Below are 21,375 nucleotides of genomic sequence, written 5' to 3' on the forward strand. Positions count from 1 at the left end.
AGTTGGCTGAAGACATAGGAGCCAACTCCTAGAGGTCGAGGTCCCTTCGCACCCCCAATAAAATATTTCAGGGGGCTGGGCCCACCTAAAGATGATGGGCATTGCCATTCAAATGATGTGTGCACACTGCATCTTGTGATTGATTATGCGGGACAGGGCTTACCTGCCCCCCAATATTTTATTCAAGTTGGCACCCCTGACTGGAGAACTGTATTGCAAAGTCTGGATATGCACAAATTTTGAAAGGTGTTTGTGTGTCGATCCTTATATTGTTTCAGAAAGGGCAAATTTGATATGCAGTGGTACCTTGGTTCTCAAAAAGCTTGGCTCCCAAACAAATCGGCTCCTGAACACCACAAACCCGGAAGTGAGTGTTCCGGTTTGCAAGCTTTTTTGGAAGCCGAACGTCTGACGCAGCTTCTGCGGCTTCTGCTTGAGTGCAAGAAGCTCCTGCAGCCAATCGGAAGCCGTGCCTTGGTTTTCAAACGGTTCTGGGAGTCGAACAGACTCCCGGAACGGATTAAGTTCGACAACCAAGTACCACAGTATTCACCTCTCTGTGTGGACTGAATTGAATTTCTGCCCCATCCCTACCCCCGTCTAGGTGTCTGTCTCAGTTTTACAAGTCTCAGACATGGTAAGGCAGAAGCATGTAATCAAGTGGGGAACACTGTGGGAAAATCCAGACATTAAGATTGAAGACTTGCAGATGATAAGCTGGAGAAGGTTCAGAGAGACTGGTCCGATGAGCGCCTGATGCTTACAGAAATGTTATCAGAGCTTCGTGTATCTCTTGCTTCCCAGTGCAGCTGGAAATAGCTTGCTAGCCTCTTCTCCCCAGAGAGATTGCAACAGCCCTAGAACTGCCTGGCACTTGAAAGGACATGGTGACATGCAAATTCTTCTTCTTTCCATTTCTTTTTTAAAAATAATAATAGCTGTGTGATCACTCTGGAGTCTGGGAGACTTGCAAAGCTACAACTGCGCCTTAGCCGAACTGCTGGCTCTTATAACATAAAAAGGAACTGATTTCTCCTGTTAGTAACAATACAAATGGGAACCAGGAGCGATTTCACTGAATGGAGTGAAATTAATTTGAAATTAATGGAATGTAATTTCCATTCAGTGTAGTTAACCTAGTGTAAAATTAGTGCTAATGAGATCAGCACTGGGGATGGGCTCTGGCTCAGAGCAAGAGCACATGTTTGAATGCAGAAGCTTCCAGGTTCAACCCCTCACATCTCCAAGCAGGACTTAAAAAATACCTGAAAACCTGGAGAACCACTACTAGTCAATGCTGACAATAGGCAACTTGGTATAAGGACATTTTCTCTCATCCTAGTCAGTTCCTCAGAAGAAGCCAGTGATTATGCTATGGGTTGATTCTAGAGGTTAAAGGTTATGGGAATGTAGCCCTATATTCACTCACCTAGTAGTACTTTACTTATTTCTGAGTAAACAGGAACATAGGAAGCTGCCTTATATCAAGCCAGACCATTGGTTCATCTTGTTCAGTACTGTCTACATTGACTGGTAGCAGCACTTCAGGGTTTGAGGCAAAGGACTTTCCCAGCTCTATTTGAAGATGCCACTGATTGAACAATGACTTTCAGCAGGTCAAGGATGTCCTCCACTACTAAGCAACATCCCTTCCTATTCAATGCAATCCTAATAACTTTTACTCAAAAGCATGTTTTGCTATATTTAATTCAGCTTGCTCAAATTCAGCTTGCTCAAAGGATTAATAGTACAGAATAACTCTCCTTCATACACAAATTATTCCAGCTGCATAGGAGTACACTGCTGTCAAAAGGCTGCCCTATTCATGGAGGCTATTCCAAGGACAACTCTAAAGTCTTAATGCAGTGTCAATAGCCCAGAATAAAAGGTAAAGGTACCCCTGCCCGTACGGGCCAGTCTTGACAGACTCTAGGGTTGTGCGCCCATCTCACTCAAAGAGGCCAAGGGCCAGCGCTGTCCGAAGACACTTCCGGGTCACGTGGCCAGCGTGACATCGCTGCTCTGGCGAGCCAGAGCTGCACACGGAAACGCTGTTTACCTTCCCGCTAGTAAGCGGTCCCTATTTATCTACTTGCACCCAGGGGTGCTTTCGAACTGCTAGGTTGGAAGGCGCTGGGACCGAACAGCGGGAGCGCACCCCGCCGCGGGGAATCGAACCGCTGACCTTTCGATCGGCAAGCCCTAGGCACTGAGGCTTTAACCCACAGCGCCACCCGCGTCCCCCAATAGCCCAGAATAGTTGGTTGATATTTCCTCTCAAGTGGGTGAGAAGATAGTTGGCAATTGTTTTTGCTGCCTTGGATATCTGAGAGAAAAGTAGCGTATAAATCCTGGCAACAAACAAATAAATAAGCCTCTCTGTGGGCTTGAACAATAGCCTGCCAGAGAATGGAGAAGGTGAAAACACATCTCAAGCTATTGGGAGCGGGATAATGGAAGGATGTGTGTGAAGATGAGAAGAAAAGACACACTGAGGAAGTGTATGCCTTTGCCTGCTGTTGGCCTCCATGTTTGGCAGGGATGGAGAACATTTGGTCTTGAACTACAACATCCATCATCCCTGATCAATGGCCTTGCTGGCTGGGGCTGGTGGAATCCAACAACATCTAGATGCCACAGATTCCTCAGTCTTGACTTGGGGTGTTGTTGTTGTTATTTATTCGTTTAGTCGTGTCCGACTCTTCGTGACCCCATGGACCAGAGCATGCCAGGCACTTCTGTCTTCCACTGCCTCCCACAGTTTGGTCAAACTCATGCTGGTAGCTCCGAGAACACTATCCAACCATCTCGTCCTCTGTTGTTCCCTTCTCCTTGTGCCTTCCATTTTCGCCAACATCAGGGTCTTTTCCAGGGAGTCTTCTCTTCTCATGAGGTGGCCAAAGTATTGGAGCCTCAGCTTCACGATCTGTCCTTCCAGTGAGCACTCAGGGCTGATTTCCTTAAGAATGGATAGGTTTGTTCTTCTTGCAGTCCATGGGACTCTCAAGGGTCTCCGCCAGCACCATAATTCAAAAGCACCATAATATATGTTTTGTATAAAACATATATTACAACAATAGTTGAGGGCCTTCTGAAATGTCTTCTCCAAAGAAAGATACTACTGTCTGTTGAAGTTCTCAACATTCAAGGAAAGCACACAATACTATGCTATCCATTATGCAAATTATGGAAAGATGTTAAGGAAACATCTGCACTGTACATCTCCAGTACCTTTGACCTTTCTCCCCATCTAGTTGATCTGGATGAACTGAAGCAATACTGTCTTTTGCAGAAGGGTTAGACTACAATTAGGGTGGCGCTGTGGGTTAAACCACATAGCCTGGGACTTGCCGATCAGAAGGTTGGCAGTTCAAATCCCCGCAATGGGGTGAGCTCCCGTTGTTCAGTCCCTGCTCCTGCCCACCTAGCAGTTCAAAAGCACGTCAAAGTGCAAGTAGATAAATAGGTACTGCTCTGGCGGGAAGGTAAATGGCGTTTCCGTGCGCTGCTCTGGTTCACCAGAAGCAGCTTAGTCATGCTGGCCACATGACCTGGAAGCTGTACGCAGGCTCCCTCGGCCAATAAAGTGAGATGAGCGCCGCAACCCAAGAGTCGGCAACGACTGGACCTAATGGTCAGGGGTCCCTTTACCTTTACTAGACTACAATTAATGGCATCATCACCTAGGATGGATTATCAAAATACTTCCACATAGACACTCTTCCCAAAAAAGAAATCCGTATTTGCAGTTCTCAACAATAAATCCTGGAGAGAATTGGCTTGGGGCCTCCTCTAGATTAGCATTTGAAATTTCGTAAAATGAGATAACCTTGCCAGGGAGTCACAGGACTCCCAACTGGCTAAGAGGAAGCTAGTGCCTGGCACAGCGATGCTTTTGGCAGAACATCAGCTGGTTCTCAGGAGAAGTCTTTAGATTTCAAGGGACCAGCCCTCAGCTCTCAGTTGGCTCTAAGTAAACAAATCTATTTCTGTTTGCTAAGATTTATCACATCAGTGGGAGGTTCCAGCTGATCTCTTTTAAACAGTACCAGTTTTCCATGTACCGTGGGATTGTTTGGTGAAATTTCAAGAATTGCATAATTTCAGGAATTGCAAATGCATGCAACGCAAGGCTCAAATGCAGATTTCTCATGCTATGAAGAATCCAGTTCTTCTCTTCAGTTGGGGACCCTGTTACATTTTGATCATAAACATGACCGGGGCAGGAATTACCATGTATTACAGATTTGCAACTTGGAGGGAAATCATTCCTAGTTGTGATTTGGGGGTGATATCAGTGCTTACTTGTAGCTCAGTAAGACATGGTGACTAGTTATGATGGCTATACTCTGCCTCCACAGTTGGAGGCAGTAATGCTTCCATTGCTGGAAACCACAGGAGGGGAGAATGCTCTTGTGTTTGGGTCCTGCTTGCTACTTTTCCACAAGCATCTGATTGGCCCTGTAAGAATAGGATACTAGCCTAGTTTGCCCATTGGCAATGTCTAAGCAACACGATGACCATGTACATATGCAATAGACAACCTTTATAGAATTCCTTCAATCCATAACAAGTACAAAATGAAATCTTTAGTCTCAAAGCCTCTGAAAATCTTTAAATGAAAGGAGGTACCAGACTTTGTACGATGAAAGACAAGCTGTGAAGCCTTCTGTATTCAGCAAATTTGATGTCCAATACTGAACAGTGATTCCGGATATTGACTACTGTTTCGTAGAATTCTTCGTCAGCGTGGTGGGAGGATATAGAATTGCTTCATAAACTGAAAATAAAATGTTACTAGTTTGCCCATTGGCCTGATCTAGGAGGCTTTTCTTAGGATCTTACAACATGTCTTTACTGGTTATACATTTAACCTAGACATGTATTTTATCATAATGCCTACGTTTTGTTATAAATACACACTTTTAAAAATACATTCATTGAACATTTTCTTTTGAGCCAAGAACTGTATAGTGGTACCTCGGGTTACAGATGCTTCAGGTTATAGACGCTTCAGGTTACAGACTCTGCTAACCCAGAAATAGTACCTCGGGTTAAGAACTTTGCTTCAGGATGAGAACAGAAATCGTGTGGCAGCAGCTGGAGGCCCCATTAGCTAAAGTGGTACCTCAGGTTAAGAACAGTTTCAGGTTAAGAATGGACCTCCGGAACAAATTAAGTTCTTCACCCGAGGTACCACTGTATCACAAAATTCAGAGAACTGTGTAATCTAAAGAATAATTACATTCCAATCTGCATATGAGTCAGGGAGGCACAAATTAGGTCACTTTGCTTAAAGAATGTGGACCAAAATAAATTCTCCTCCATCACTATCTACACTGTCTCATTTCTGACCCTGATTTTCTTTCCTATCTAGGAACAGGAGAAAGCATATCACCCACAGAGTGTAACTTGCTTTCAGCAGACTAAAGTCAGCAAAAAATAAACAAAAGACTTGTGCAGGTGTGAGAGGTAGATAAGGGGACTAGATTGAGAGACTTTAAAAACCAACTCAGCCCGCAGGGTCAACCTAGCCACAGAGGTGAACTGGGAGTGATAGTTGCCTCAGTCATGTGAGTATCCTGGAGAGGGGGGAGGGGGGAGATTGCAAAAAGTAGCTCAAGAGGTCTCCTCTCCAGCTGCCCTGGCGCAGTTGCAAACAGGAGGAAATGTGGACATGACAGGCACCAATAATGAAAATAAGAAAACAATCTTATGGTTGGTTCTTTAATGTTATTTTATGCTACTCAACATACAACAAAATGGGAAGGCTGGGTAGTTGGCGCTGGATTTTAATTTGCCTACAGCACCCAAAAGCTTGGTCCAGCCTTAGCCTGGTGCTTGCACATTATGAAGATTTCCTTTGAACTGTGTGTGTGTGTGTTTGCTTAACAAATCAGGAAATACTTTAATCCCCACCACAACCAATTGTCTTACATTGGCTTTTGAATACTATTTGGCATTAGGCTTCGGGACAAAATACAAGAAGAAGATTGAAGACTGTGGAAAAGTGGAACGTCCTGGTTTTCGAACATTTTTCGGAAGCCGAACGTCTGTCGGCTATTGTTTCTGGTGTTCCTGCACCAATAGGAAGCCGTGCCTTGGTTTTTGAACGTTTCGGGAGTCACACGGACTTCTGGAATGGATTAAGTTTGAGAACCAAGATTCCACTGTATTCAGAAGGATACTGCCTCTGATTATGCAGGCAAAGCACAGCCATTATGGCCAGTAGACACTGATAGCCTTATCCTCCATGAAGCATACCTTCCAACATGTTGAGTCTCAAAACTGGGACGTGTGTCTTCCTGACTGTGTTCCTGCACAAGTCACGTGACCTGTGTGACATCGCGGAGCCCAAAAGATGCACTTTGGGGAGGGGGGCTGCACTCTTGCATGAGAGCACGGCATCCAAATGTGTGTTTTGGAGTGCTATGCAAGATTGTGGCCCCCACAAAAGTGCTTTTTTGGGGGGGGGGAGATTGCAGCATTAAATCGTGTGAGATCATGATGGCCAAAATGGTTTCTGTGTTCTTGAGTGAAAATACAGGGTGTCCCAGGACACTTGTGTGGTGTGCATGGAGACAGATGTTTAGCCACAAAATCAAACGCCCTAAATTGGACGGCTCCAGTCAATGGACTTTAACATTCATCCCTATCTGGCAACTAGGACTCAGGTGAAATGGGAAGACTCAAGATAGAGACTAAGGAAAGCCACATTCATTTGGTAATGAGTTTGCTCAGTGAATGCCAAAGATGGGGACAAAGATGAAGGAGTATAGAATTTAGGAGTGGTGATAGAGCAGCAGACCTGGTGAAAAATTTTGTATACTGTAGTGTTCAGTAAAATAACAAAGAATGGCTGTCCTGAACGGCCAGGTGCGTACAAAAATACAAGTTGTGAAGAATGGGGTAATTTTGCAATCAATAAACTAGATAGCCAAGAGAGCCTTCCAAGTGACTTTATAAATGAAAATGTTAGCCCTCTGGATATCAGATACCTGTCCTGACAGAAGAGTGACATGCCAAGCAAAATGAAACCCCTGGGTAGTTTTGATTTATCCTTTTAAAATCTCTGTTTAGAAACTCAGATCAGAGAAACTGGGCAGAGACATGAACAAAAGGACAATAAAGGGACAGACATGCAGGCAGCAGAGATAATAAATATGAATAAGATAGGAAGAAAAGGAGTCCAGGAGCTAGGTATGCTATATTTAAAAGTTAGATTTGGGTGTTTGTAGATGCAAACTACAAGCTACTTTCTAGCGTGCTTCCCCCTATAATACTTGATATATAATACTTAGGGATGGGAGAAATTGACAGCTTTGGTTTCTCATTTTTCCAATCTTAGAATAACAGAATTGGAGAGTAGGAAGGGATCCCAAGGGACATCTACAAATGAAGAGGACAAAACAGTTAAATTACTCCATGTCAGCATGTCTTAATAACCATTTATGCATCCAGTGGCATCCATAAAAGAACACAAGACTCTTTAGTGTGGAAGCCTCACAGGAGACAGGGCCCCCTCTCCATTTTCTCAGCACAGACGTGCTTTCCTAAGGCAGAGCAAACTTGCATCAGAACGGAACTCTGCTCTTGAAATCTTACTTCGGTGGTGCCTTTGCACTTCTAAAAGACTCTGTTTCCACACTTTGCCAATGAGGCAGCATTGAAGTGACCTTGGAGGCTCAGCTGCAGCAGTTTGTTTCATTCCACACCAGGCAGTTCAATTTCTCATACTCTACCCACATTCTCCTTATTAAGAGGATCAGTGTATGAGTGTGGATATGTGAGTTGTTTTTGCCAAATAGCTCTACCAGGCTCTCTGAAACCTGTTCTTCTCTTCAACTATTCTTATTTTACTAACTGGCTAAGAATTGCTGGCAAATGCACTCTGACCAGATACAAATGCAGCCAATTGCTTTGAACCAGAGCAGCGGTTGCGGCGTATCGTTTCAAGAGGGATGCCCTTTTTGTCTGATAGTTTCCTATTATATCGGCAGCTGCTGCTGCAGCTGAGTCACTCTTCTTGCGCTGAAAGTCTGCCACAGTTCTTGGGGATTCTGCAGAGTCATAGACTGTGCTGAAAGGATACTCATATGAGCAAATGTACAGCATGAGTTCACTCTTCAATCCTCAGATGTAGTGCTAAATTTTCAATAGTCCCCCCCCCCCGTACATAGTTGTATTTATATCTGTATAATGAATTGGCTACAGCAACTCCATCATTCTAAATGAATTATTTGTTTTTCTTTTGTCTTAGAAGGTATTTCATTTGTGCAATGGCATTTGTATTTTATGTGCATTTTAGCATGTTATTTTTTGGGAGGAGGAAAGATTGAAACCTGTACTCCAAACTGAGTCTGGATAAGAAGAGAAGAAGAAGAGTTTGGATTTGATATCCCACTTTATCATTACCCTAAGGAGTCTCAAAGCGGCTAACAATCTCCTTTCCCTTCCTCCCCCACAACAAACACTCTGTGAGGTGAGTGGGGCTGAGAGACTTCGGAGAAGTGTGACTGGCCCAAGGTCACCCAGCAGCTGCATGTGGAGGAGCGGAGAGGCGAACCAGGTTCCCCAGATTATGAGACTACCGCTCTTAACCACTGTACCACACTGGCTCTCTAAGGAATAGGCAACCAGCACAACGGGTACAGTCTTGCTATATTGGTGCCCTCCAATGTCTAACACACACACACACACCATTCCAGCAACTGTCTCCTGTGCCCACTGAAGTTTCTTATAGGGCTCGAGTGGAAACCTGCATACAGAGGAAGTCCATCAAGCCCATTAGCGTGCAGTACTAGATATATGAGTATCACTAGCCAATAACAGTGGAACAGGCCTTCTGGGTATCAGTGAAGGAGTCACGATAACACTGGGAATGAGTGGCTATGACTAATTAGTTAAAAGGCACTTCTAAACATAATTATGCAGTGCTGGAAAACTAAATGCAGCTATAAAAGACTTCTTGCTGAGAAGAAGCTTGTAGAATAATGCACAGTTGCCTTCATTTCCATGGTTACCCAGGTGCACATTAAGTCGAAGCAAAGTCAAAAACATGAGGGCTAGTTTCTCACTGCTTACCTGCTCTTTAATCTTCAGCTCGCAGGTCAAATGGGTGGTAGAAACTATAATAAAATTAGTAGAACTTTGCACTTGGAAGGGTAGAAGCAACAGATGGTCTCCTATTTTAATTGGTGGTATAACATTTCAAAACCTCTTTCCTTTCCCTGCCCCCAAGAGAATAAAGCTAAATTCCTGTGCTATAGCTGAACTGAAATTTTGCAATCCTGCTACCAAATCAAAAACTGGAAATTTTCAAATTTGACTTTTGAATCCAAATCTTGATGGTAGAATGTTACCATCTTGGCACTTCAGATAGATAGATAGATAGATAGATTTTTTCTTTAAAAAATGTTTAGGGGTACTCTCATTTTCCTACTCATATTGAAATACTGCCCCTCAATGAGGCCAAATTTAGATTCACAATTTTTTAAGGGGTATGTGTACCTCTGCGTACACCCAGAAAAAAAAGCACTGGATAGATAGATAGATGATAGATAGTGTTAAACATATACCATGCCATTTGTAAAATCATGCCCTATTTAACTTCAAGAGTGGCTGCTAGCCATGACCTCTCCTCAGGACCAAGGCAATAGGACAAATGAGGGCACAAATTTGCATAAAAACTGCATGTATTGATTTCTAGGTAGAGATGCAAATTTAGAAATACTTCTTGTAATTTAAATAGAAATGCAAGTTGTCTCACCATGGTAGGGAAGAGAGCCTGTGGAAGTTGGGAAAAGAGCTTGTTCAGACTGCTGTCCAGGTGCTGCTGACGGACAACTGTGAGACCTTTGCTCTCCCTCCTTCTGGTTTCTTATTTTGGGAGCAGACTTCCAACTGGACAGACTTTCAAATGGAAGACTCCTAGACAACTATCCTCTGGTAGCCCCTCAAGCAGAGGACTCTGTAAAATAGGACAATGACAATTGTAAGTGTTACGAATCAATCTAAGTGTGTTGCAGTGGTGGAAAGTGGGGATTCAGCCTCCATGTCTCCACCTAGCTCTAACTAAAGGACAGAACTGCAAGGAGACAAGACACACCAAGAAAGTCCTGCTGCACCATTAGAACCGAGAGGATCATGGTTCCTGCAGAAGCTTCAAGGTCCTCCTCAGTTGGTGGCCTGAGCAACTAGGCTATAGTTTTAAACACATGAAAGAAGAAGTAACCACTGAATTTAGTGGAACTTATTATTGAGTAATCGTGCACATCATACATTTCAAGCACAGGGCTTCCCTCAAATAACCTTTGGCACAGTTGTTTGTTAAGGGCGCTGGAAAATGTAGCATTGTAAGGGGCAAACTACAACTCCTAGGGTTCTTTAGAGGAAGCCATGCGCTTTAACATATATATGGTGTGGATGTGACTGAACATGTTATACTGGGGTCAGGTTTGACATGTAGGGAGGGAGGTTTTTTTAGTATTTGTCACCATTTATGTAAAAAAATCCATTATGTGGTCCCCCCCCCCCGCTGTGATGAATTCTACAGAGTGATCCCAAGAAAATGAGCTGATAGTGTTCCCCGGTAGTCAAACTGCATATGATATTAGGTAAAGGACCCCTGATAGTTAAATCCAGTCGCAAACGACTCTGGGGTTGCAGCGCTCATCTCGCTTTATTGGCCGAGGGAGCCGGCGTACAGATTCCGGGTCATGTGGCCAGCATGTCTAAGCCGCTTCCGGCGAACCAGAGCAGAGCATGGAAACGCCGTTTACCTTCCCGCCAGAGCGGTAACTGTTTATTTACTTGCACTTTGACGTGCGTTTGAACTGCTAGGTTGGCAGGAACAGGGACCGAGCAACGGGAGCGCACCCCGTCGCGGGGATTCGAACCGCCAACCTTCTGATCGGCAAGCCCTAGGCTCAGTGGTTTACACCACAGCGCCACCCGCGTCCCACACTGCATATGATATAAGTCACCATTAAATGCAAGGATTTATTTATTTACAAATACCCAGTGTGTGGGGGGGTCCCGTTTGGGTGCATGAGAATGACAGGAGGGGAGGGGCTTCATTCTGAGACCCCCGGGTATAGGACAGTATATAAATTCAATAAATAAAGAATATAACAAATTCTTTACTCCTTTCATCTGCCATTTGCCTTGCCTTATATTTTAGGGGTGGGGGAACCTATATTAACTTAAAGAGCTATATTCCCTCAAAGGCAGCCTCCCACAGGCCTCATACCAGTGGCTTCTGTGGTAAAATAGAGCATGACTGGACTCACATCGTTCTCCGTTCTCCACCCATGGAAGCAAAAGGTATTATCACAGTAACAGTGACATGTTCCAGCCCAAATCACTAGAGGAGCAGGGCCAGTGAAGGGTGTGGCCTGTCAGGAATGGCCTGGACAGAGTCCTGAAAGTCCTCTGAGCTGGGAGTTTCCCAGCCCTGCCCTGAAAGGTCCCGCAAAAATGGAGGCCTCCTACACCAGTTTTGGGTCTCCCTTCAGTAGAAGTGCCCCTTCGGAGGAATGTGGATGCTGCATGAGACATAAGAAAGAAGCAAGATTGTTGTTGTTTTTTTCTTTCTTTCCATTTTTGTGCTCTCTGTGGCTCTCTGGCAGAATTAGTGGGTGTTTCGTTTTCAATTGCAGGAGTGGGAGAAAGTGGAGGCAGATGTCAGATTGTTTAGAAGATGTCTCTGCTAGAGCGCTGGGATATGATGCGCAGCAGCTGTTCTGCTGGCCACTTTCTCGTTTTTACACTCCTTACGGTCAGGCATTCATTCTCTCCACAGCAGATGGCTGGGGCGGGGAAGGGGGGGAAGCAGCAGCAAGATTTTATTTATTCTTCTCCTATAGAGAGAAAATAATAATAGCCATCTTCAGATATCTTAAGGGCTGTCACATGGAGGAAGGAACATGCTTGTTTTCTGTGAACTGCCCTCAGACCTCTGGATATAGAGCAGTATATAAATTCAATATAATAATAATAATAATAATAATAATAATAATAATAATAATAAATTTTCTCCTGCTCTGGAGGGTAGGACTCGAACCAGTGGCTTCAAGCGGCAAGAAAGGAGGTTCCAACTAAACATTTGGAAAAACTTTCTGACAGTAAGAGCTGTTTGACGGTGGAACAGTCTGCCTCAGGAGGTTGTGGACTCTCCTTCCTTGGAGGTTTTTAAGCAGAGGTTGGATGGTCATCTGTCATGGATGCTTTAGCTGAGATTCCTGCGTTGCAGAGGGTTGCACTAGATGACCCTGGGGATCCCTTAAAACTTAAGATTCTATGATTCTATCATTTCCTTCTATTTCTTTTTTTGTTCATTTATCAGAACGCAAGTTTCATTTTTTGAAAACCCTGCATTTCCCCCCTTGTTAATTCTCTTTTTAATCCAGAATTCCAGTAACTGTCTGCCCCCTGTCCTTGAACTCTGAAGGATTCCAGCCTAGCTCTTACAGACGGCAGATGAAATGGGAGATCTGGATGGTGCCACATTGATATAAAGGCGAATCTTACCAGTTGCTGAGAAGGGGGGAGCGCACTGTTGCGCTCAGGGGCTGTTTGAGAGCTTTCCAAAGGCATCTGGTTGGCCACTGTGAGAACAGGATGGTGGGCTAGATAGATAAGTCTAATCCAGCTTTTCTTATGTTCTATGTTCCTTTGTTAACTAGTGGTCATCAGCTGAGTTGCTATCTCTATATTAAATCAATCGACACAAGATAATATCACCAAGGCAACTATCTGTAAACAAGCAATAAACGTCCAAAGGAGGTTTAACAAACTGAAGGACACTCTCCCCTTTCTATGTGCCTCCTGATGGAAGCATGCGGATGGGGACAAATATACCCCTGGTTTAAGTCATTTACATACCCTCTTCTCTTGTATATTATTTACTACAATGCTCGATGACTAAGCTCTTTAGCGATGAAATGTCAAATTACTGGAACGGCATCTGAGCACTGAACCACTGGTATATCACAACTGGACTCTTTATTACTGCAATTGTTCAAGATAAAATCTATTTTGGAAAGAGTAGAAATGAGCACTGAACCACTGATATATTACAAGTAAACTCCTTATTTACTGTGTTTGCTATTGTTTAAGATAAAACCTATTTGAGAAAGAAACTACTTTTGCCATTTTTGTGGATGTTTATTGTTTGTTTACAGATAGTTGCCTTGGTGATATTATCTTGTGTCGATTCCAATAGTCATTGTATCACCACCCTGTTCATTGTTATATCTCTATATTAGGCCAAGAAGGAAGGCAGTTAAGGAAGGGGACTCAGCTAAGTTTGCAGTTTTTGGAAAACAAGATGCTAGACTAGATGCTGCATTGGCCTGCCCTGATCTAGCATGCTCCAGATCTTAATAATGTGGTAACAGCATTACAGAACAATTTTTGAAGTAGAATGATGTTTGGACAGTCCAGTCTAAATCCACCACCATTGCACTGTCATTGCCTCAAGGACATGTTACAGAAGACACCCACATTAAAACCCCCACTTTAGAGGGGCTTCTATGGGGAATAACATAACTTTAGCAGCTTGCATCTTTTCTTCCAGCTAGACAGATTTTGCAACAGAGGTTTCATATAAAATGCAACAGTGGATGATCCAAAGAGCCAGAACTGTCCCCCACTGGCTGTTCAATGGTGTAAGTTTCAATGGGCCTCCCAGAGTCAGCTGGTTGATTCTCATTAATCATGTGCCAACTCTGCGTGATTCAATCACCACTGCAAATTCCCATTCATCTCTACAGACAGGTACTCTCTGTGCTCGAACTATAATTAGATGATCACTGGGGATGGAAGCCACCTGCTAAACAGGCGCGGCTTATGTTGACCGTTTCAACTTTTGTTTTGTTTTCATTCATTCAAGAGCAGAGAGGAGATGGGCCACTAATGGCGCAACTGTTGTCCTTCCGCTGGCTGCTAATATTATGTTGACTGATGTTCTTTGAGAGGGAATTATTTTATTGAAAGTCTGCAAGAGACACCAGGAAGAGCACTAGAGGTGTGATTCTTATTTTTTTAACCCTCTTTCCCCCATTTCTTTTCAAAATGCATAAGTGTGAACTGTAAGCCATTCCAGAGCCTGGGAGAGAGGTGTTCTGATGAAGTAAAATAAATAAGGAGCAAAGTGTAGGACTCAAAGTTGGGATGTTGGGCTAATTCATCATTTATCATTCATTTAACAAATCTATAGGCCGGGGAGTATGGGATGTTAGGGAGGGCTAAACCAGGTGAGGGTAGCCAAGGACTTTCCCTGTATGCGAAGACAGGCTCCAGAGGATTGAGCAGATGAGACCATAAGTGGGTCCAACAGTCAAGAAGGCAGTTTCTGCATGTACTGTAGAGGGAAGTGAGGGGCAGATACGGCTTATCAATCTGGGAAGGTAGCCCATCCAGGAAAAGGAAAACTCTGATCCTAAACCTCTGCTGCCTTTCAGGATATCTTTGGGAGAAGAAGAGGCTAAGGAGTGAACCCTACACAAATCCAGAGTGGAATCCCTAAGACGGTTGGATGGCGCCTTATACGCCTCCTTCTGGCAACTCCTGCAGCCAAGCTGGTGCCAAGTGTATTGCTCTGCTTTCTTTAGGACCACACCAGTGAGGCCGGGGGGGGGGGTGTCATATGGGCAGCCCAGGACCTCCATACACACTGCCCAGATGTGCGCCCTAAGGATATCAGTTTGGTGCTGCTAATGCAGCGTTTTGACGTCACCCCTTGAGGCACACTCCATTGTTTCTTAAGACCAACTGATGGCAACAACAACGTGTTTCAGGGCAAAACTCTGAAAGGCCCACAACTGTCAGACTTTCTGTTTGTGCTCTGCTCTAACTCCCTGTTTCCATTTGTTTCACAAAATGAATTTCTTGACCCCCTACTGTATAGCCTTTCTTGCATAGGGTTCTCTCTTCCCCTTCAAGCCTCCTCTGCTAAACCTCTTAGACCCTGTTCCATTCTCGCATTCTTCCTTTCCATCCTCATAACTATTGCTTCCCAGTCTCCCCAGCTTACTAGGAGAAGACTGGGAAGCGGATGGAATCTCGGCTTCATTCCGCCTGACCTATAAAGCCTTTGGCACCTTTGTTATTATGAGAAACAACAGCTGCAAAATCCAAAATATGGGCGGGGATGTGTGTGTTGTCCTTGATCCAGAAGGACTTTTAAGATTTCCTGTCCCACAGGCCCTGTTTTCCAATTTCAGGAACAGAAAGGGCACGGAAGAACATTAGGATTGATTTCTTTTCTTTTTGAATAAAATTAGCAGATTACAATTAGGTCAAAACAACCTTATCGGAGAGATGAGGTCATCATCCTTACTGAGCTGTGTCTAAACAACTGAATTGCATGTCCCTGAAACAGTTACATCCGTATCTGCTAACAATGCTCTGCAAGTTAGGAAAGTAGCTATTTTTTCTCTTTCCATGGACCCCTTTCTTGCTCCCTGATGTCCTTCAGGCTCAGGCACACCCCTCACACTTTTTTTCCATGGCACCATTCGCACATGGCTGGGTATGCGAGAGAAAGGCTATGCCAGCACAGGTCACACACCTCCTATTTGCACGAGGACGCAATATAAACCAGTGTGGTGTAATGGTTAGAGTGTTGGACTATGACCTGGGAGAGCAGGGTTCGAATCCCCACTCAGCCATGAACCTTGGGCCAGTCACCATCTCTTAGCCTAACCTGCTTCATAGGGTTGTTGTGAGGATGAAATGGGGAACCACGTGACCACCTCAAGACCCTTGGAAGATAAAAGTGGTATATAAATGTAAGAAATAAATAAATATTTAAGAGACTAAAGTGATGATGAATTTGATCCGAGCATCCTTCCAGACATTGGCAGATATACGGACTCTGACCAAGAGGCTGACCCAGAAAGCCATGGTGGCCCTGGGATGGACAAACAACGTTGTGGTGGAAGCGCATCAGCCGTAGAAACAGCGCCAAGATCAAACTCAACAATGAGGCCTCGTTTGCAACATTAGATACAGGCCTTTCCATTGCAGAAGATGAAGCACTAGTATTACATCTGCTCAACAGCCAAAGCTAATCCCTCCCCCCTCTTATTTTTGTCTTTGTATCAGAAAGGCACCCAGCCAATTTGGTTGTCAATAAATATTGCCACAGACATTTCTGAGATCGTGGTCTGTCCAACGAATGACTCCTGTCCAGGATTATTAATTGTCTTACTTTAAATGTTGTGAGGATCCTATGCCCTTTTAAAATGTGTTTTTTTGGGGGGTGGGGGTTATTGGGTTGTTTTTAGTTTTATTATGTATTTTGTGGTTTTATATTTTGATTTTATTCTGTGAACTCCCTTGAGACCTTCAGGTATAGGGCAGTATATATATAAATAATAATAATAATACAATGATACCTCTGGTTAAGAACTTAATTCGTTCTGGAGGTCCGTTCTTAACCTGAAACTGTTCTTAACCCGAGGTACCACTTTAGCTAATGGGGCCTCCTGCTGCTGCCACACCACCACCGCGGCGCAATTTCTGTTCTCATCCTGAAGCAAAGTTCTTAACCCGAGGTACTATTTCTGGGTTAGCGGAGTCTGTAACCTGAAGCATATGTAACCTGAAGTGTTTGTAACCCGAGGTACCACTGTAATAGACTTTTAGCAATCCCTCATTCACGCCAACTTCGCTGCCATAATTTTGACTCTCAGAGATGCGGTTTACAAAAGAACAGAACTGACGTGGTTCAGGTGTGTCGAGCTGTTTATTGGCCTGAACCAGGTGCAAACTGGAATGGCTTCAGTCCGCTGTGGTTTCGGCTGTATCAGAAATGGCAGTGGTTTAATTCCTAGATTTTTACACATCTGTAGGTCTTGGGCATGGCTTGTGATGTTAAGATCACATCAGTAAAAAAAAAGTAACATCTGAAAAACTCTTTCCGACAAAAACTACCCTGAAAACAAGTCCCATGGTTGTGTACTACATACAGGAGCCCACTCTTAGGGGCTGTGGGGGCTTTGACCCCCACAACAAAATAATTGAGGGGCTGTGGGGGCAATCAAATAAAATAGTTGATAAAATAATAAAATATTTTAGGGGGGCAGGCCCCCACAAAGTTGATGGGTATTCCCATTCAAATTGTGTGTGTGCACTGCATCATGTGATTAATTATGTGGGGTAGGACTTACCTCGCCCCCCCCCAAAATATTATATTCAGTTTGGCACCCCGGTACGAGATATGAAGAAAGCCTCTCTAACTGCTCAGACATGGTGTATTTTAAGGAATAGTTATGAACAGATGATCAGAGAAATGGAACTGGGGCATAATTTAGGAGCCACCCTTCCAAACAGGGGAGTCCCAGGAAGGCACTGCAGAGCATAAAATGCAACAACTATTCAATCGTTTATTCGCAAAAGCCCTGAAGAGTGATTCCACAATGAAACATAAAACATTTACGAGCGTACAGTGTAAGACTGAAGAGAGATTATTGGATTATACAGGGTTATAATAAATATGAATATAAGACTCAGAAGCACAATAAGCTTGGTATCAGCATTCTCATTTCATTAAAAAGCTGTACTCTTGGGTGAAGATTTCAGATAAAGACAACAATGAGACAAGGTGACTGTCTGGTGCTGAAAAGCAGCTCTCCACTGATCATCTTCATCATGTCTAGAGATGGACAACATTTGCTCTACTTGAGAAACAGGTACCCACCTATTTCCCCCTGCTGGGCAAATAGCTGGAGCAACACCATCTTGTTTGCGGCTGTTTGTTCCCTCTCCTGGCCACCATGGAGCATCTCAGGTTCTCACCAGACCCAATTTGAAAATTGGCCAATCGGCGGTGGCCTGGGGGTGGGGCTTCGGAAGTGGACCTGAGTGCAGCAGTCTTCACTCAGGTCCACTCCCCACCCATATTTGGTGGCCAGGCCTGCTCCTCACAATGCAGTCAGCCAGGAGCTTTAAATGTATGGCGCAAATATGGCCTTTCACTGGCTACATTGAGACTGCCAAGCTGTTCATATCTGACAGTGAAACATGCAAGAAGATTGTGTTCAGTAACTAGTAGCCACTAGCCCCCAGTCACCCTTAATGCTGGTTTAATAATAAATCGTCTGTCTGCAACAGTTAAAGAAACGTATTTGCATTAACAATAGGAAATACAGTGGTGCCCCGCAAGACGAATGCCTCGCAAGACGGAAAACCCGCTAGACGAAAGGGTTTTCCGTTTTGGAGGTGATTCGCAGGACGAATTTCTCTGTGGGCTTGCTTCGCAAGACGAAAATGTCTTGCGATTCCTGGGGTTGTTTTTTTTCGCTCCCCACCCCCTTTTTCTAAGGCACTAAGCTGCTAATAGCCTTTTAGCAGCTACTCCGCTAATCCCTTAAGCCTTTAATAGCCGCTAATAGCCGCTAAACCGCTAATAGCGCTAATCCGCTAATGGGTTTGCTTCGCAAGACGAGAGAACCGCTAGACGAAGAGACTCACGGAACGGATTCTTTTCATCTTGTGAGGCACCACTTGATAGCCTCAACAGCAGGAAAAATGCAGAAGGAATGTCCAGAAGATATCTATGTACGTAGAAATATTAGGCTGTAAGGGGGAACTTAACACTACAGCTACTCCAGGAGATCTGCAGAAGACCAGAGATTGCTTCTCCTGCATTTGTTTACAGATATTCCTGCCTCTTTTCACAAAGATATGGGAAATGTAGCTTCATAAAAATATTGTTCAAGTTAAACAGCCATATTTACACAGAGAATGGGTGGGATTAAATAAGGCTCTTTCCTGCATTCTGCACAGCAGCAAGCCAAATTATCCAGATTTACAAGGTTTTTAGAAATAGTTCTTAATATTCTTCAGAGCATTTCTGAGGCTCATAGATTGTAGGCAGCAACCTCCTCCTTTAGACTCCAATTACTGGTGCAAAATAAGTCTACCCAGTTGATGCTTATGCTTGTTTAGAGGTGCAGAATCCTGACCCCTCTTGCGGTAGAGATCAAATGAGAAATTCTTCTTGTGTATTTGCAGAGAGTGAGCCTGTTGTTTACAGCTTCCCCTTCAAATTTAGAAACAGGGACTTTTCTCCCCCTGCTTTCTTCTGGCTACAGAAAGGTCTATAGCTATTTCAGTCCATTGCAGAGATGCCAAGGGACACGATATATTTGGCAGCCTCTTGAGCGCTTGGCAGGAAGAACATTGTAAGTCTCCAGATCTTTTGGAGGACACATTTCTTAGGGATGCTTCGAGTAGTAAGCTTCACATTGCAAAATATCTTTCACTCTACCACAGTTTTTAAAAACCGCTTTCTTAAAATGTTGACCAGCGCTTAGCTGTTCAGGAGTGTCTCATTGGACTGTGTACATAGAAGGCCCATTAAAGTCTATGAAAGGAATAGATGCTTGCTGTTGTCTAAGTTATCTTGCCATGGCTATGCTAAATTTGGAAGATTGCCCTGCCCATTAAAGGACAGTGTGATGTCACAGGTTAGAGAGAGATACTGCCAGGCTAGGATGTGAATTTTCAAAAGTAAAGAGGATCATTGCCATATAGCTATGGTTTACACTATTATTATGGTTGGTACAATTCAAAACAGGGGATTGTCCTACAGAGCAGAAAGCAGGAGTGACAGTACTGTGTACCCCAGTGATACAAACTGAGATATCCCTTATCTCACATAGGCTCTGAAGTCTATTGTCCCTCTTGGCTTGAAATTATGGTTTGCCAAACAATGATATGGCTTACTTCACCTGTTCAGTGGTGGCACCTGACCTTTGGAATGTCCTACCCAGGGAGGCTGGTCTTGCACAGACACTGCTATATTTTTTGGTTAAGGTGAATACCTCTTTTATTTGTTCCGCTTTTTAGTTCTTTTTTGATCCTGTTTCAACAAAATGGATTTAAAACTTGGTACTGGACTTAATATTTGGTTATTTGTTATTTGATATTTAGTGAATTGATAAATTAATTGCTATTTAGCCTTTTGATTTGTGAGCTGGCCTGGGAAGTCTCTAGCAGTGAAGAGTGGAATAAAAGTATATAAACTAACCATGTAAGGCACCTCGTTTCTACACAGTCACATTAGCCAGTGGCCCACTCCTGTGGACCTTGCCTCAGCCTTCTATGTAGCTTCCAGCCATCCCTGACCCTGATGCAGTTCTCCTGCATCTCACTCCTAGGGCCAACAATAAGAAGCTGTCTATTTTGGGTTTTCTCAGTTTATGCCAAGTTTGGTAACTCTATCTCAAGAGGCAACCAAACCAAGGCAAAAAAAATGAAGCCACACCAGAGTAGTGTTTTGCTCCACCATCTTGAATCAAAATGGCATCCAGCATTTAAACATTGACGAAGACTGCCTCTCCCACCTCAGGAACCCTTGTGATGAATTTGGCAATGATATCTTGAGAGTCGTCCGAACACATAGAGAACAAACATACCATTTCCCACAATATATGGTAGATATAAAAACAGTGCACACATAAAATTGTTTCCAATTCAAAATGGATGTGAACTGGGATTTAGATTTTAAAAGGAACATTTTTAGCAGGTGCCGAAAAGGCAATAGAGAAGGTGCCTGTTTGGCATGCAATGGAAGGGACTTGTCGTGCAATGGAAGGGTAGATGATGCCACAGCAAAGGCCCAATTCTGACATCACATGAAATGGATCTATATATAGAATAGTATCTGCAGGATACCTTCTACAGTGGAACACAATGGTTGATTGGGTGTGGAGGGGTTGAGATGATCTTTTAGGTATCCAGATCTCAAGTATTGTACAGAAATACAGTACTTCTCACTCAGTGGGGAACCTGGTGACCTGTGTGCTCTCCAAGTGCTAAGAGCTGATGGTCAAGTTCAGACCTCTGCTATCCCTACACATGGATTACCCTTCACACAGAGGACAGTCCTCTGTTAAGTAGGAGATGTGGCCATCCTGCTTCCATCTGGCACTGAATCAAAACTGCTGCCTGATTATGGCCAAGCGCAGCCTTCCCAGAAGGGGAAAAGTCGTTCAGGGTTGCCTGATGGCCTTGGTCAGAACTGCAAATTGCTTAGATGGTTTGGGACTTTGTCTCCCTCATCTTATTCTTGACATTGCCACTTTAAAAATACACATTGCAGGGGTCGAAAGAAGGAACAAATAATTCCTTGGCATGCCAGCTGCTTCAGTTAGTCACCATGTACTCAGCTCATGTTGCAAAAAGCTAAAATGTACATGTGAGGCATCTCCAGACCTCGGCTGGCTTTGCTATTATTCTCTCCCCAAGAAACCTTAGAAAGATGAGGGGTTGCCTCTTTTCCACGTTTCAAATATCTGTATCTCATCTCCACCTGCGCACAGGGCAGCTGAGTTAAAATAATAAAACTGACAGAGGCATTCT

The 21,375-nt window shown here is 43.8% G+C and overlaps 1 long non-coding RNA gene across 1 annotated transcript in view; it reads right to left on the reverse strand.

Annotated features, from left to right (window-relative positions):
* LOC310676533 overlaps positions 1-19,196 on the reverse strand; it is a 23,131-nt gene extending 3,935 nt beyond the window's left edge. Inside the window, exons 1-2 of the long non-coding RNA XR_014510590.1 lie at positions 18,514-19,196; positions 9,770-9,970 (exon numbers count right to left, since the gene is read on the reverse strand). This is a non-coding gene — a long non-coding RNA (uncharacterized lncRNA). The remainder of the gene's footprint in view (positions 1-9,769; positions 9,971-18,513) is intronic.
* Positions 19,197-21,375: the final 2,179 nt, after the last annotated feature.

The sequence above is a fragment of the Podarcis tiliguerta genome (assembly GCF_965153285.1).
Source record: "Podarcis tiliguerta genome assembly, chromosome: 4".
NCBI lineage: Eukaryota > Metazoa > Chordata > Lepidosauria > Squamata > Lacertidae > Podarcis > Podarcis tiliguerta.